The sequence below is a fragment of the Rhinolophus sinicus genome, linkage group LG10, assembly GCF_036562045.2.
Source record: "Rhinolophus sinicus isolate RSC01 linkage group LG10, ASM3656204v1, whole genome shotgun sequence".
Taxonomy (NCBI): domain Eukaryota; kingdom Metazoa; phylum Chordata; class Mammalia; order Chiroptera; family Rhinolophidae; genus Rhinolophus; species Rhinolophus sinicus.
In genome coordinates, this window is record NC_133759.1 from 23,406,749 (window position 1) to 23,420,324 (window position 13,576).

General features: G+C 38.4%; 1 protein-coding gene across 1 annotated transcript in view; it reads right to left on the reverse strand.

Moving 5' to 3' along the window:
* RARB (retinoic acid receptor beta) overlaps positions 1-13,576 on the reverse strand; it is a 668,790-nt gene that overhangs the window by 636,771 nt on the left and 18,443 nt on the right. The window contains exon 2 of the mRNA XM_019745272.2: positions 2,031-2,109. The gene's annotated coding sequence lies outside the window, so the exon portion shown is untranslated. The remainder of the gene's footprint in view (positions 1-2,030; positions 2,110-13,576) is intronic.

Sequence of the window (13,576 nt, forward strand, 5' to 3'; positions counted from 1 at the left end):
AATATGGTCACATTTTGAGATACTAGAGCGCTGGGACTTCAACGAATGAATTTCGGAATAACACAATTCAGTCCATAACACCATGGTAAGAAAAGCATGCTCTTCCACTTGGTGATTTATAAAAGCTTACCTACGTTACTATGCTCTATACTATACTATCTTTCGACGTCAACTGTACATAGGAAGCACTTTGAGTTCACATAGCTCAAGTTCCTCATTTTACCAGATTCAGCTATAAAGAGGTGAAGTAACTTATCTCAGGTCACACAGACATTACTAGCTAACACAAGGAAACTATGCTTTTGATTTTTAAATAGTGTCCTATTTCCACATATTTAGGGAGTGCATTATTTAGAGAAGGTTTACAATGATTTTAAGGGAATATTATTTAAGGACTGCTTGCAATTATTTCTTTTGTAAAGAATTTTTGAAATGATCATGCCCCAACTTATTTCTGTGTTTATTTAGGTGTATGTAGAGAATAACAGGTGTGTGGGGGGAGGGGTGCATGGGTTTGTTAGTTGCTTATATTTGGCCTTGCCTACATTGAGGCATACCTATGTTCAAACAAGTGTTTGAAATAAAATGATTTAATCACAGAAAAGCAACAAACAAAATACAAAGAAACCTTCTGCCATATGACCTGTTGAAAAGCATCCCAAGCTTCCAACTCCCACAAGTCCTGCTAACCAGTTAAAGAGCTAAAAGAAGGCTAAGAGAGGGTGGAAGGAAGTGACAGGACACTGGCTGGGAAGCTGGAATGGCTCAGATAAAGAGGTTCCTAGATCACACAGCATCAACACCTAAGATGCCTCCAGTTGTCTTCAGTATTTGACACTCCATTCTTCTCCCACAATACACAGCCTGAAGATAAGTCATCTGACCCTGTGAGGCACTAACTCCCCTGACCTGGGCCCAGTTCTCCTTGGAAAACCATTACTATAACATGAGCATGAAATAATGTTTCAGCAATGTTAACGCATACAAGCCACGTGGAGATTCTCAGGAAAACTTCCCTTGTTTTATTGAGCTAATACAGGGGCTAGCAAACTACAACTTGCAATCCAAACCCAACCCTTTTTCTTTTTAATTCCTAGCCTTTTAGCCAGGTGTGTGTGTGGGGTGGGGGTGGGATGGGAGGTGGACTCATTTGAAAATATATACTTCAGTTTTCAGTGTCCATAAATAAAGTTTTATTGGAACACAACATACTCATTCCTTGACAGATTGTCTATGGCTGCTTTACGTCTACAATGGCAGAATCGAATGGTTGTGACAGAAACTGTATGGCCCACAAAGCCTAAAATATCTACCATCTGGGTCCTTAACAGAAAAGGTAGGAAACATTTGATCTAAAGCCCTGAATCCCCCACCCCCAACACAGAACATATAAAGCACATGTTTCAGATTTTAATATCTATGCATATTTTGCCCTGGGAAACCTTAATGATATAGCAAAGCATACTTATAACAGCTGAATTTAGGGTTTTGTAGGACATGCTAAACCAGAACGATTTAGAATTCTAAATACCATTTAGAATTGCCAGAACATGGTGGTTTCAGACCAAAATCTTCTCATGTGAGAGAACTGTTTTAGAATATTCTGTTTAACTTCTAGATTAATATAACAACAGGATGCCTGAAGTAATTCTAATGGGTATTTATTATAATTAGCTCAGCTAAAATATGAACTGAGTTTTTCTTGCATCACAAAGCTCTAAGACAAAAATCCCTCCCACGCCCCACCCATCCGTCTTATCAGTAGCAACTCACTTCCCACCCCAAACAGATGCAAACTGTCCCAACCCCCAGATCCACCTTGGTTCAGGAGATACTTGGATAGAAGGCAGGACAGCAACATCAGTTCTTTCCACTGAGCTCTTCCTGGTAAGGAACTATTGCCATGGATCAAACTGATTAACTGGAATACACATTCCAAAACCCAGCTAGGGCCAATTACAAAGGGAATTGCTCAACATAGCTTCTAATAAGAGTATTAAGTAGCTTGAAAGCAGTAAATCTGAACATACCTCCTGTCTGTAGGTCCTGAGAACAATTCTTTCGATGAGAAGGATGGGTGATAGTCTCCTTATGCTGATAGTCAGGACCCTGCAATAGAAATTATCTTCATTTAGCTCTCTTAAACAGCACAATGCAGAAAAAAAATAAAATAAAGTAAATTTGATTATTCAAAGCCTTTGCCTGCTTCTTCACAATACCTCCTTTCCATGATGTAACACATGTATTCTCACAATGAGGAGAAACCAACAAGCTCCTTTGTTAATTCTTGAACCAATGGGGAACATCTCCACTGAAACTGACCACAGAGAGGGAGAAAACCAAATGATGGAGGGAAGCCTCTTTATGCTAAGTTTTGTATTAACTGGGTTCCGGTGTGAGCTATGGTACTTTAGTATGCAAATGAATTCACAAAGGTGACAAACATTAATCTAATAGTGCACCTACCACTAGGATGGACCTTTGACCCAGTAGCAAATAAGATTCGCTACAAGTTCTGCTATAATCCAGATCCATGAAGATTTAAAGAAAAAAAAAAAAGGACACATTTTGTGATCTTCTTGGTTTCTTCATGTTTTTATATGATAAAATAAGTCCTAGGGTTTACTGAGAAATACCTCTAATTGTTGCCTCAGCCATCTTAGGGAGATATGACAAAGGCTTCTAATCCCAGCTTTCCCTCACAAAATAAATTCTCAACTTCTAGATTGTTTTTTATTCAGAGAATATAATTCAGTTTTCTTCATTTCTGTCTGGTAAGGAAGCTAAAGAACTCATCTCCAAGATTCTTTTAGATGGAGGTGTAATGATCACAACCGGATGTTCCTGAAGTTCAATTGCATTAGTCCAAAGAGAAGCAACTAGGGTTCCCAGATTTAACAAATAAAATAAAAATACAGAACACCCAGCTGAATTTGAATTTCAGAGAAACAACAAATAAATTTTTAGGACAATTATGTCCCAAATATAAGTATGTCCCAAATGGTGCATGGAATAAATGCGTACTAAAAACATCTTTGTTGGTTATCTGAAATTCAAATTTATCTGGGCATCCTGAATTTTCTGACATTCCCAGAAACAGCTTTAATTCAAAATGCTTCTTGGTGGACAAGTAGTGGGGAAAAGTGGTGACTATGTTGTGTCTAATCCTGGAAAGTAAGGGTTCTTAAATGCCTTGTTTAACCCTTAGTGCTCCAATCTACGAAGTGTGAGAGTGTGCTATTTAAATGTTGCATGGCCTGCAATGAGAGGTTATTACAATTAGTGATAGCCCAGTTATACAAAATAAACTGCAACATCCTTGATTTTTTGAACTTCCTTAAATTGCTTGTGTATATATCTCACTGATTAGTGTAACTAATTTATAATACTTATAATGCGTAAGTGAATTAACTGAACAAAAACTGTTTGGGTGCTTTCAGTTCCATCTTGGCCATTCCCATGAACTATCAGGTACAGCTCAGCAACTAAATAATGAGAAGGCACTTTCTCTTCAGCTTTGGAGCATTTTCTCTACCGCATAAATCAGTTTAAAACTCATCTTGACACTCTCCCACCCCATAATTTTAATGTGAGGGGGGAAGAAAAAGAAAGGGATTCAAACTGACTAATTCAATTGCTTTCTCAAGATACAGACTCCTTAAGTGTCGCCTTAGACTATGTCTTACCTCTTGAACTCACAGGGGGGAAATTAAGGCAGCAAAACCTAGCAGTTTAAATTGTTACAGCTTCAAGCCTTGGTAAAATTTAATCTCTGAGATTCCCTGAGGCAAATAAGGTTGAGCAAAATAACCAAGAGTTATATGTTGAAGAACGGTTTATTTTTAAAGACTGAAAATGGCCCAAACACCAAACATTTAGGAGGGAAGAAGCTACCGAATTTAAGCTTATCATATTAAGTTATCAAAGCATGATGACATAGACAGCAACTAATCAAGGAGATGTGAGTTGAGTGCAATGTAAAAACAAACAAAAAACAGAAAATTGGGTGTAAGGACTCTTGACGTTAACCAACCTCAAGGATATCATGGTGCACATAACACCTTATCTACCTCAGAGTTACATTCATCCCACAGTGGATCAGGAAGTGGATCTATTTGTTAATGGTATCGATTGGCTTGAGCACACCAAAAAGGAATTTGTTTACTCTGAGTTGTCTCCTGAATGTTCAACCCAGGAAGCCTTACCATGAAGTTAAAAGCCCCTCTGTATAATCCCCAGAGCAGGCCACAGACGGTCTAAAACCTGGCCTGTCCTTGAGAAGGCCCTGATTCCTCATGTGTTAATTTTCATACCTGGAAAACTCCATTGCTATGGCATTTCAAATAATTAAATGGGAACCAGGATACAAATACATGAGAAGAATGAAGATTCTCAAATTAGCATTCATATTCAAGAATGTCTTGGGGAAACTTGTTATAAATGCAGATTACCAGTCTCTATCACAGACATTCTGATACAGTCAGTCTAAAACATTTCTGAGCTTTATTTATTTTTTTACAATGCATATAATATTTATTGCTCATGTACTATTGGCAATATACTATACTAAGCAATGAAAGTTCAGAACTATAAGTTATACTATTCCCTCTCAGAAGTTTACCATCATTCGAGCATTTTATTTCTCAGAACAGACTTACAGGGGACAAGTATTAATCCTGCTTTAGAGAAGAGAAAGTGAGGTCCAAAAAGACCACAGAATATACTCAAAGACACATAGTCAGTTCATACAGAAGTCAAGTCCAAAATCAGGTTAAGTTCATTGATTCATTCATTTATTATTGCTCTTAGCTCTTTTCCGACTACTTGCCTCCTACACCTCTCCACTCTATCATCCTGGGCTTAAGGTCCTCTAAACCTACTAGGTATATACCTGCCCTGGGACCTTTGTTTTTTTCTCTTCTCTATGCCTGAAACATTCTTCCCCGTCATCTCTTGACTCACTCCTTCAGTCGTTGATCAGGTATCACCTTTTCAGTGAGGCCTTCCATGACCACACTATGAAAAACTTACAACCCTCCCCTCCCCAGCACACACTATCCTCCTTCCCTTAGCTTCCTTATGCTTCCAAAGCGTGAAGTTTAATGGATCAAGTGAAGACACTCCATCTTACAAATGTTACGTGTTGCACATTAAACATTCTGAGCGATTTACATGTGTGTATACATTTAATCACTTCTTGCCTGTCTTTCCTGCCGGCATGTGACTCTCACTCCTCAGCACTATCAGCGTCACCAGAAGGACTTGTTAAAACAGAGATGCCTCATTCTTGCCCAACCCCCTCCCCACCTCCCCCAAGATTTGATTGAAGTGATGCTAATGGCACTGGTCAGCAGACCGTTTTGAAAAACCTTGCCCTAAGACACTTGTTCTCATCTGGGATGATTTTGTCCCCCCAGGAAACAGTTCAAATCTCTGGAGACTTTGTTTTTTATTGTCACGTCTAGGGTGAGGGAGCTACTTGGCATCTCCGTGAGTAGAGGACAGGGATGCTGCTGAGGATCCTACATTGCACAGGACAGTCCCCGGAACAAAGGATCATCCAGCCCCAAATGTCAACAGTGCCAAAGTTGAAAAACCTTGCCCTAGAAGTATGCTTCTCAAACACTAGCATGCATCAACCTAGAGGGCTTGTTAACATTTGTATTGTCACACTGCACCCCCAAAATTTCTGATTTGTTATGTAGGTAGATTGTGGGGCCTGGAAATTTACATTTCTACTAAGTAACTAAGTAAAGGAAATGCTATTGGCCCAAAGCCCCCACTTGGAGAACAATTAAGTAAAATTCCATAAAGCAGGGATCTTGCTCTTTTTGTCATTATTTCCCCATCAACAGAGTATGGCATAGTATAGTCACTGAAGTTTCTAATTTTTTAATGACAGATCCCTCTCCCCTTTCCCCACAAGGTGATTCTGATACCAATGATTTTTTTTTTAATTGGGGAATATTAAGGAACAGTGTGTGATTCTTGCATGACACACTGAGAAAAAAATAGTTTTGTTTTTGTTTGTTTGGTGTTGTTTTGGCAGCAACTTTGAGACCCCTTCTATTCCTGTTGATTTCTTAGCTCATTTACCACCAACCAAAGACGTCTGATGAGAGTTCATGCCTTAGCCCCTATCTGCTAAGGGCGAGGGCTGTGGATGTTCAGATTACATCTCCACAGCAAGGTCTCTATAAAAACAAACAAACTGTCAAATGAAAGTCTCTGCATTGTCTGTTTATTTATCATGGAACTACGTGGTCCTACAAATACCTGTCAAGCAATTCTCATTTTCAAAAAGTAAGGCCAGAGCATTCTCTCTCTCTCTCTCTCTCTCTCTCTCTCTCTCTCTCTCTCTCTCTCTCTCTCTCACACACACACACACACACACACATATGCTAAGTAAGCTCTTAAATCCGATGCTTGAGTTAGGTGCCTAGCATTTTAACACAGTGGAACTTGGTGTGTCTTCTTGAATGTACTTGTGTTTCCATAACCACATTTATGGCAATTCTCTCTATATAAGACAGTATCTTCCAGGTGCTGCCAATTACCTCTCTTTACATCATTTTCTGGGGAATATTAAATTCAGTTCCTCTTATCCTGTGCCCAGGGCCAACAATGAAGCAGTTGATCTCCATAATTCAAACATGTCTGATATCTTAGATTCAATTGTCCTGTTTAAGACAGGCATTTAATGAAGAACTGGTGAATGAGAAGTTTAATGGCTAAAGTGAAAATCTCCATCTTGAAAATCTCTTTTTACTCACATGGAATCATCAGCCATTATTATTGATTTGCAGTTACTGACTGGACTTTCTATTGTTTCAGTTGTTGTATCTGGTGCCTTCAGGCAATCAGTTTCAGGGCTGTCCTGAAAAACCCAAGCCTTACCGACTGAACTGAGAACATTGAAGAATTCATGATAAAGTAGGTTAGAGAACCCAACACATGTCAGAAAGTGAAAAGGTATATCACTGATTGTCTGCATCTTACAACTAGGAGAATCAACAGAGAAATAATCAAAATCTTAAAAAATGAACATGGTTTACTCTTTTAAAAATACCCCATTATTGAGTTATAATTTACATACTACGGAATTCACCTATTTATGTGTACAATGCAATGATGTTTGGTAAACTGACAGAGTGTGCAGCTATCACCACTAATTTTATAACATTTCCATCATCCTAAAGAGAAACCTTGAGCTCATTCATAGCTACCAACTACCAGCCCGAGTCAGCACTAATCTACTCATTGTCTTTATAGATTTGCCTTTTACAGAAATTCCATATAAAAGGAAACATAGAAATATGTGGTCTTTTGTGCCTGGCTTCTTTCACTTAGCATATTGTTTTTGAGGTTCCTCCATGCTATGGCATGCATCAATACTTCACTTCTTTTTATTGAAAAACAGTATTCATCGTATAGATATATGACAATTTGTTTATCCATTCACCAGTTCATTCTCATTTTTGTTTTGGCAATTATAAATAATGCTGCTATGAACATTTGTGTACAAGTCTTTATGTGGACATATTTTCATTTCCCTTCGGTAGATTCCCAGAAGTAGAGTTTCCAAGTCATATGGTAAATCTATGTTTAACATTTTAAGAAAATGCCAAACAGTTTCAAATGGGTTGTACTCTATTACACTTCCACCAGCAATGTATGAGGGTTCCAGTTTCTCCACACCGTCTCCAACGCTTGTTATTGCCTACCTTTTCTACTATACATGGATCACTCTAAATGTTAAAATAAGAGTGATTTCAAATTTGTACCACACATATAAAAGTACAGCTAACATTTATTGAGGGCTTACTCTGGGTAATGTTCTCTGAATATATTTCTGTTAACCCATCATTAACACAATGAGATATCATTTGCAGTTTACAAATAAAGAAATAAGGCTCAGAAAAGTTCAACATTCGCCCCTGGAATCCCAGCAAGCAGGTGGCAGTATCTGAATTCAACACCAGATATGTGTGACACAAAACTTAAATACAAGAGTTATTTATGCAAAAGTCAAGACATACTTGAAATATAGGCATGGGCTTCATCTTATTAATAGTCATAGCCAAGACACTTCTGTTAACGTCATTAAAAAGAGGAATCAGCAAACAATAAATTCAGCTGTTTTGAATAACTACAGATTTTTCTTTGAAGAAAGTATATATTTTTCTTTGAAGTTCTAGAGAATAATTCACCTTGAAATTTTCTCTTCAAATGACAACTCCCACAGTTGCAGTTTTGATTCAGGATTAACTAGCAAGATATTTATGACAATCAAAACTCAAATGAAACATACTTCATAGCAATGAAATTGCTGAATGGTTTTTATTAACTGTACTGAATCATTTGCTACTATCTAAAGCTGTGAATTCTGACAACTGCTGTTCATGTCTGAGTGCTCAAAAAACATTTATTGCCAGTTTCTGGCATCCCGTCTGTGATCGAAGAGTGTGGATGTTTTATGTAGCTCGCATTCCGTTACAAACAGGCTGTTGGCAGAATGGTAGTGGCCAGTGTCAGTGGATGGAATTGCTCCAGCTCAAAATCTGTAAGTCAGTCTTCTCTGGCCACACCTGTTGATCTACCCACTCTCCTACCACCAGCCAAGACTCCATCTGATCTATTCATTGTCATTCAGAAGGGCATCCTACTCTCTCAAAGTCTTGTTCTTTTCTGCTTTAGAGATGCTCTGAACACTGACTAGAAATGCTCCGCATTTCAGAACGGGTACCTTTATTCCCTTCGGATTCAATATTTACCTGTTTGACCCAGATGGTTTGCTGATGAATACTTGTTTCCCTGTTTTATTTTAGACTATATACATTGTTGCTACTCAAAGTATGGTCCACAGACTCACAACACCAGCATCCTGTAGGAACTTGTTAAAAATGCAGAATGTCATGCCTCTTCCCTGACCTACTGATCAGAATCTGCATTTTAACAATCTCCCGAGGTGATTCCTATGTGCTAGATTGTTAACATTAGAGGGTGTGGACTCCCAGGTTTCACGCCCAGGCCCAGCACCTTACATGACCCAGCTGAAAATCTGCCCTTACCAGGAATAACAGCAGGGCACATTTATCATTCAGAAAGCACTGCATTTTCTCTGCATAGGTTCCTTCTCTCCAAACATACCAAAGTCACTCTCTTACGGAACAACAAAAATCTCTTGACCTTGTTACCCTTATGAGGAAGAGCGTGCTATTGTTCACATTTATCTGTTTCCTCTCTCTGTAGGAGTATTAAACAGCCCCATCCTGTTAAACTGAGATTTGCTTATACGACTTGCTTTGTCCAATGAAATGTAAGCAACAGTAATATGTCATTTTTAAGCAGAAGCTTTAAGAGTCAGTTGATGCCTTCTGTGCTTATGCTCCCCCCCACACACACTATCACATGCCTGGCAATGATCCAGATGGAGGATACTCTGTGAACTTGAGTCCAGAGAGAAGACAACATATAGCAGAATCAAAGGTGACCTAGGGAGGGAAGGTAGATTTGCTATTGAAAGCCAGAGATTTGAGGTCCATTTGTTACAGCATATCTTCGTAAAAGCTGACTGATAAACCTTGAATCATCATCGTTTTTCTCTTTTTAAATGTAAGAAAACAAGGGAAAAGGCATTACCTAGAGAGAGGAATCTTATTTAGAGGTACACTTACATCTGAATTCTCTATTAGGCTGTCTCCTCCTCTACCAACTCTACCAATATTTTAAAAATTCTTCTAATTTTTCAGATTCTTCACAGTCTACATTATATATTTTTTAATTTCTTTACAGCAGGGATCAGCAAATTTATTCTGTAAATGTCCAGAGAGTATACATTTTGGGTGTTGCAGGCCATATGGTCTCTCACAACTACTCAGCACTACCTGGTGACATGAAAGCACCCTTAAGAAACTACGTAAATGAATGGGTGTGGTTGTGATCCCTTAAAACTTTCCTGGTCCAAGGTTCAAAACTTAGGGGTTATTCTTGACTTGTCCCACACCCTAATCCCCTCTAAACTAAATCAGTGATTAAGGATTCACAAAATCACAGAAATTTCATCTGAAGGGATAATAGACATCTCTCAACCCTATAATTTTACAGGTAAACAAATTTAGGGAGAAATATACTGATGTCTTAAATTTACTTTGAAATGCATCAAAAAAATAAGATGGATTGATGAATAGGTAAAGGGATGGATAAATAGGTATGTAATAAAGCAAGGACAGTGAAATGTTCATTGTAGAATATAGATGGTGGCTATGTGGATAGTCACCTTAAAATTCTTTTAATATTTTTGTATATTTGAAAGTTTTCATAATAAAATAGTGTGGGGAGGGTAAAGTATGCCAAAACTAAAGTCTATATGTCTTAATCAACTGGTTTGTAAAGTGCAATTTTACTCTATAAATATCCCAGGGAAATTTATTAAGCAAGTTTGAAAAGCTGATCTAAGTAAGGCCTTGAGACACCAGCTCAAATATTTTTATGTTCATTCAATAAATAATTTTTGGACCCCTAATATATTCTAGGCACTTTGGTTAAAAAAAAAAAAAAAAAGTTGTGGAACTTGCAGGTTAATGGTGGACAAAGACTAGCCAATCGCTGGTGGTTTTTAAATTCTCCACCTATTGTCTGTACCATCTATTAGACACTTAATGTATACGATGTTGTGCTTGAGCCTCATTTTTCACAGAGATTACAAACTGCTTGAAACACAGGGATCCATGCACTGGCCTCAGTGCCATGTACATTGTACCCAACAAAAGGCTGCTGCCATGTTTGTTCATAAAATGAGAGCTCTGGCTACTGGTGTATAAGGTATGGCCCAAGTGATGATATACTTTCATTTATATAAAAGGCAGACCTCTACCAACATGCTTCCATCAGTTGTTCAACAGCTAATATAATATTACATATCAATGATACTTAAATTAAAAAAATAATAAAGAGTATGGTTATATAATAACATACAGTCACTCTTCATAACTCATGGAGTCCCTATTTGTGAATTTGCTCACTCACGAAAATTTATTTATAACCCCAAAATCAATTCCTGGGGCAATTTCAAGGTCATATGTGAATATGTACAAAGCTGTGAATAAATGGAGTCACCCTACGCCCACATTAGCTTAGGTTGAACAAGGTGACACTCTGTCTTCTTGTTTCAGCTCCCAGACCATAAACAAATGTCCCTTTCATGGTCTTTTTGGTGCCCCAATTTTCACATTTTTGGGGTGCTTTTTGCTGATTTCACTGTTTAAGTGGATCCCAAGCATAGTGCTAAAGTGCTATCTATCGGTCTTATGTGCAAGAAGGCTGTAATGTTCCTTACAGAGAAAATACATGTGGTAGATAAGCTCTGTTCAGGCGTGAATTATAGTGCTATTGGCCATGAGTTCAGTGTTAATGAATCAACAGCATATATTAGATAAGGCATCTTTGAATAGAAACAATCATAAAACAAGGTTATATATTGATCAGTGGATGAAAATGTTGTGACCAGAGGACCAAGACCCTAACTCTGTATTTCCCCTAAGGGCCATGGTTCAGTATTTGCTAATTCAGGGTTTGAGGTGTCTTTATAGACCATAACTACTGTGAATAATGAGAATTAACTGTACATCAAAACAACTTAATACATTATCAGAAACTCCTACGACCAGCAACGTCTTGAGAGCTGTCGCTAAGCTGTGCCACAGGCACTACCACTCTCACGCCATCCATGAACAGATAAGGCAGGTATCCAGGACTGACTAGGGAGGGTGTAAGCTGAATGAGTAGATGTCACAGGGCAACAGAGCTCAGTGCCTGCCTGCCGAGAGTGGACAGAAAGGAGAAATCACATCATCCACATCAAATAAATTATGTTTTGTGTTTAGGATGGATGCAAGATGTAAACCAGTATACCTAGATACAAGCACAATTTATTATGATCATAAAGTTCACAATGAAGCCGGATTTTTCTTTTTTCTTTCTTTCTTTTTTTTTTTTACGGAACTCTCTAGGACACCCTGAAGTAAAAGATAATCAATCATGGAAACAGATGGGATATAGAATATGCTGCTGTGTTGCAATTAGTAAAGAGGGATATGGATAAAGCAAAACTCATTCTGCTGAAAAGCAGAAACACTGCAAACAGCAGAAAACCCTGTGGTCAACCACAGCTGTAAACCAAAGGACAAATGTACCACTTGTGAGGCAGAGACAAGACCAAAAACGACAGACACACTATCCCAGGTCATTTGCAGATGCTCAGCCGAAACAAGGAAAAGCATTAAATAGTACTCAAACACAAACTGAGACATCAATAGGCTTGAGAATGTCTAGTCATGGGGTCAACAGCACTCACCTGTCCTTGTAATTAACAATTTTTAAGAAAGAGTTTTTGAATTTGATGGGAGAAAGACGTACAGCCCAGAAGGTACAGATTTATGGATATCAAACATTTGAAGCCAAAATCCACAATCCGAAAGCCTTAGAGATAGCCCAAAAGTTCTCTCTGAATTTGTCAGGGCTGAGCAGCCCATCGGCGGTGTGCAAAGCTATGGAGCACCCATTGGCACATAAATCAGTTCTGTATCCCAGTGGTGACATACACCTTCCACAGACCAGCAGCAGCAGGTTGTCACCCAGGGGCTTGTTGGAAATGCAGCTCCAACCTAGAAGCACTGAATCAGAGCTTGCATTTTTTTTTTTAATTGAAGTTGATTGTGGTGACAATTCTTAGTAAAGTTACACAGATTTCAGGTGTGCAATTCTGTAATACATCATCTATATATCACATTGTGTGTTCACCACCCAGAGTCAGTTCTCCTTCCATCACCATGTATTTGCTCCCCTTTACCCTCATCTACCATCCCCCTCCTCCCTTACCCTCTGGTAATCACTAAACTATTGTCTGTGTCTGTGAGTTTTTGTTTCTTCATTTGTTATGTCTTGTCTTTTTCTTGTTTTCAGTTTTATATATCAGTGAAATCATATGGTTCTCGACTTTTTCTGTCTGACTTATTTTGCTCAGCATAATAATCTCAAGATCCATCCATGTTGTTGCAAATGGTACTATTTCATCTTTTCTTATGGCAGAATAGTATTGCATTGTGTATCTATACCACAACTTCTTTTTCTATTCATCTATTGAAGGACACTTTGGCCGTTTCCATGTCTTGGCCACAGCAAATAAAGCTGCAATGAACATTAGAGCACATATGGATAAATGTCTTTATGTATAAATGTTTTCAGATTTTTTGGGTAGATACCTAGGAGACAGATTGCTGGGTCATACAGTAATTCTATTCGTAATTTTTTGAGGACCCTCCACACTGCCTTCCATAACGGCTGCACCAGTCTGCATTCCCACCAACAGTGTATGAGGGTTCCTTTTTCTCCACAGCCTCTCCAACACTTGTTACTATTTGTCTTGTTGATGATAGCTGTTCTAACTGGGGTGAGGTGATATCTCATTGAGGTTTTTATTTTAAGAAGATATCCAAGTGATTCACACTGCAAAGCTGGGACAATTAGGGTACAATTAGGGTGACACCATCTGGGGCCTGGCCTAAGCATTAATGTC